This window comes from Macrobrachium nipponense, chromosome 4 (genome assembly GCF_015104395.2).
Source record: "Macrobrachium nipponense isolate FS-2020 chromosome 4, ASM1510439v2, whole genome shotgun sequence".
In the NCBI taxonomy this organism is placed as follows: domain Eukaryota; kingdom Metazoa; phylum Arthropoda; class Malacostraca; order Decapoda; family Palaemonidae; genus Macrobrachium; species Macrobrachium nipponense.
Genome location: NC_061100.1, coordinates 12,943,693 through 12,948,692, shown reverse-complemented (window position 1 = coordinate 12,948,692; position 5,000 = coordinate 12,943,693). Strand labels below are relative to the sequence as shown.

At 37.1% G+C, this 5,000-nt stretch overlaps 1 protein-coding gene across 3 annotated transcripts in view; it reads left to right on the top strand.

The window, feature by feature from the left end:
• Nucleotides 1–5,000, top strand: part of LOC135211558 (uncharacterized) — a 488,168-nt gene that overhangs the window by 427,054 nt on the left and 56,114 nt on the right. The window lies entirely within an intron of this gene.

Below are 5,000 nucleotides of genomic sequence, written 5' to 3'. Positions count from 1 at the left end.
TTAGGCTTTTATCATCTAATAGAATTATCTGAGTTTATTTGACGAATTATTATTTTCTACAATTTGTTGTATGTCATCTTTACCAAGGATAGAGTTAGTTGAAAGTACTCTTAATCCATGAAGCACTTCGCAACTTTTATACAGGATACTTTTCACTGAAGTAGCCTCTCTTGCAATGTGTTGAGTCTTATGTACACTTTATTTAAACCCATTTAAATTGATTTTACCGTTAGTTTATAGTAGTGGAGTGATATAAAAACGAGCATGGTTCAGGTTGCGTGTAATTTATTTTCCAAGGAATGCAGTGTAATATGTGCAACTTTTGTTTAGAGTAAAGTGTAACGGGGGTAACCTTTCTTTAGAAAGCAGTTGAGTGAAATTACGTTCATTCTAATTGCAACTGAATGCTCTGGAAATTAGTAACTAGAATTCAAGTATCCCTTATCCGAAATGCAGTTGACTGTAATAAGATAAATCGTTTATTCAGCGGACTCTGTCATCAGCCATTATGATAGAAAGGTATAACAGTTTTTATGTAGGTTATATTGTAAGGTGAATTGACGAGTCTTTTCTTCGATGGAGCGAGGGTTGAATTCGACTAAAATTTATAGGTTTGGAAGCTCAAGTATGAATATGAATTTAGAGTTCTAAAGAATGCTTGAAAATAATACGGAAGCAACACATTTTAAATGTATTCTGGAATTTATATCACCTTCAGTCATCCCTTTTCTAGATTTATGAAGCACATACGAAATGCAGTCTGAAATTTGAGTAAAGGTCATGCTAAAAGCCGTCAACTGTAACGCATTTGAAATGTATTCCTTGGTTTGTGTAACCCCGTTCCATAGTTCAGAGCTTTGTGAAATGTATGTAACCCTGAATTTTATAATTAATATTGTCAGTCGAGATATCCTGGTAGGAACCCCTTTCATTATGAAGGTTGACAAGACGGGAGCTGAATTTCCCTTATCTCGCTCCAACGTATAAGAACGAGCAAAAAAGAATAGTATCGTATTCTTTTTGAAGTGTCAGTCTCTTCATGTAAAATATGGTAGTTAATGATTTGCTGTAAAATTAAGATTACAGAAACTTCTCCAGTTTAGATCTAGAGGTTAGAGCCATTCACTGAGCAGCGTATTTCGGGATAGCTCATCGACAGTTTAAAATTTGGATGCTGTGACCAGTGTATTTACTTCCGTGAGTGTCACAGGTGAAGGATTTTTTTTTTTTTTTTTTCGTCCCATTCTAAGTGATGAGAATTTTTCATTATATTGTAATGTGTCAAGTTGGGAATAGCATTTCAACCTGGTCCACATGTTCAAACGAAAATCACAAATTCTGAAGTTTCAAGTCAGTACTGCGTTATGTAATTTGTAAGACTTACTTGAGTTTCAGAGACAGGGCCCACAATTGTTTTTAAAAGAAAAGGGAATCTTCCACAGTTTTTCTCCTGTGGTGTAATTCACTTTATCGCCATTATTATTATTATTATTATTATTATTATTATTATTATTATTATTATTATTATTCTTTCTTCATCTAGAGCCAAAAGTGATGCTACTTTGTTCCCTTATGGTCATTCTGTGGGAAAAATGTGGTGTTTGGTTATTGCTCTAGAAACCTCGTTGGCTTGAGGTAGGTTGAGCATAACGTCTTTTTAGCCAAGTTATTTTCACAAAATTGTTTAAGGAGTTTGAGATTGAATATGTAAGCTATCAGACTTTGTTGCTCTGAGGTAAATAACGGTTTGTCTTTGAAGAATTGTATCATATGCAAGTCTCAGTATGCTTAAACTGGTTGTGTTGTTTAGATGTTTCATGTAAATCTTGTCTGAGAAGCCCCTCGGCTTTTCGTGGGATTTATGGTCTTTGTAAACACCAGGCCACAAGAGTAATTTTTCAAGTTAAACATTTCGATATCGCTTAACTGTCATTCACTCCCGGAACGCGAAACTCGCTGCCTTCCTCTGTCCTTGCTCTATTGTTCACCGCTTTTTAAGTGTTCTGTAAAGGAAAACTATTGAGATTTGTCTGTCCGTTGGCATTTACTCTGTCCCCCCTCAGATCTTTGGTACCACTGAAGCTGGGGGGCTGCAAATGGGCATGTTGATAATCCACCCTCCAATTATCAACCCTTAGTAGGTTTTATTTGATTTAAAGTTAACCATGCGTCTGTCACCGCTATAGGTGCCAGTAACGTAGGCCACCACCGCGCCGTGGCTGAAAGTTTCATGGGCCGCTTCTGTGAGTTTCATGAGCCGTGGCTGAGAGTTTCATACAACATTATACGCTGTACAGAAAACTCGATTGCGCCGAAGAAATTTCGGCGCGTATTTTACTTGTTTATTTTCATCATCACCTCTTGAGTGGGGCTCCATTCTTTCGAGCAAATTCCAACTTGCTAAATGGTTTTGTTGTATAACGTATGGTCGTCATAATATGTTATTGCATTTCTCGCTATAAAATACAAGTCTCTCTCTCTCTCTCTCTCTCTCTCTCTCTCTCTCTCTCTCAGTATGCCATCCTCACGTTTACCTGCCCTCATTATGGAAGTAGATATTAGTTTGTTTGTATCACGCATTCTCTCCCCTCCACGATGTTTGTGTTGTTTTCGCTTCAAGATGTCCTGCAAATCATTGTTAATGTACGTTAAACTATTAATATTTACATTAATGTGCGACTTCTTCGCATGGAAAGCATTTTTGAAGAAAACGCACACACGCACACACACATAGGTATACACATAAGGTGTGTGTGTGTCTGTTTATCTGTATCTGCTGTGTGTGTGCTCGTTTATGTGTCTCGTATAAAAGGGAAGAGTCAGATTACATCTTTTCATATAAACAAAGTTTATACAGAGAGAGAGAGAGAGAGAGAGAGAGAGAGAGAGAGAGAGAGAGAGAGAGAGAGAGCGTGTATGAACTATTATTGCTGAAAAACCGAGATGTTGGATAGCGTAAGGGAAAGATCTTCCGAAATTGCTTGAATGTCATAAAGATCCTTAAGAGGGCCTTCTAAGAACTCATAGTTGTAAGCTATAATTAACGACGAGTAAAACGAAGTCATTCTTTCTCTCTCTCTCTCTCTCTCTCTCTCTCTCTCTCTCTCTCTCTCTCTCTCTTTCAGTGCTTGACGTTTAGTTTCCTTCGAATTATGTTGAGAATACATTGTAGTTATGTATCGACTAAATATATTTAGAATTAAATACTTTTGCTTTATATTTTGTAGAATATATAGTCTTTTTCCTCATGTGTTTTGGTATGTCGTGTAAGCAAGGATATGAGAGGATTATGAATATCAGATTTCTGTAAATATGCGCTGAAATTGTATTGGTAGGAATTAAGAATACGCACTTCACATTTATCTGCTCTGAATCCTTGAAAGTTCTTCACTAACTTACGTGAGATACGCTTGCCATTTCCAAAACCTTTATATAATAAATTTCTGTGCGCTCGCGCGTGTGTATGTGAACGTTCCCTCTTACCCACCGACCGACCTATTTTTCGTGTGTTTATTTGTTTGACTGAACGAATGGCTTTCTTATAAGACATATGGAACAATCTGTTTCTATTTCGACCCGCAAGCACCTGCGTTCCCGAGGCTGTGTATTGTGTGCGAAATTCACCCGTACCTGATGCAACCGTAGATATTTCAAAATGCTGTCATAAATTCTCATAATAGTTAGCACGAGATGACACTTTCCATATGTTCTCGACTCTTAAATCACAATTAACCCCGCAACAACACATAAACCTCTCCCCCATAAACATTGCGGACTAAATAAAATTCAGGGAGGTTAAACAAATTGCTCTATATACTGTATATGCAATTATGTATGTGCCTGCGTACGTCATGCAGGCTGCACTGTCGTGCCACCTCAAACACAGGCAGAGTTCTGGGTTCTATCAGATGTTCGCAGTAAATATTTGTAATGAGAGAGAGAGAGAGAGAGAGAGAAACTGAATCCACATGCCTGACGATGATTGGGTCCGCCGACTGCTGTCTGTAGCACTTATTGACCTAAGTAGTTATCCAAGCAAATAAAAGAAGTGAAACTCCCATTGTCATCGTGGGGAGAAAGACATTACCTATCATATAAAACATAGGTAAAATAGAACAGAAGGAAAGTGAGAACACGCCAAGAAAGAAATAGTTGAAGAAAATTGATGTACAGAGTTTATTTTTAAAGGGGACTGCCTCCTTATCAACAAGTTATGCGATATCAGAACGTTAAGTTATGAATGAAAGCATTAAGATTGAAGTGGTAAGCTTTCGTTTAGAAATAGTTTGCTTCCTCGAGTATTTAGTTTATGCATTATAACAGAACTACAGCACAACTGCCGTACATTTGTTACTGGAGTGTGGCATGGTCGATGTTTTTATGATAGCATATTAATTGATGGAGAAAGTAAAGAGAAATAAGAAACTGGTGACGAGTTTTGAGTGTTTGTAACAGGAGAAAGGTAAGAATAAATGTGAGTAAGAAAAGGGTGGTGAGGGTATGTGGAAATCAGGAATATATAGAAATGAATTATATGATTCTTTAGAAAATAAAAAAAAAAGTTGATTTGTACAGGTTTTGGGAAGATGAGGGAAGAGGTGAGTAGCACGATAGGATAAGAAAAGAAGGGAGCAGGGTGTTTCAAAGATTGGGAATCGACTTGGATCATCAATGGACATAAGAAGGACTGTTGGGCCAACTCCCCTTTACAGGAGTACAGAAACGATAGGTGGTTATTGAATGCTAATAAAAGATTCCATTTTTTAGGATTTAGTTGTTGGGTTAATATGTGGCGTAAGAATAATTGATAGGATGAGATTGTTGGGATATGTAAAATGGTACAAAGTTTAGTGCAAGTGCAACGATAATTTGACATTATTGGTCATGTGGAAAGAGTGGAAGATGATTAGTTTGTGAGAAAGTGAGTGGAATTCGGAGGTGTTAGGAGGAAGGAAAACCTAAAATGTGTGTAAATATAAGATGTAAAACAGTTATATTTT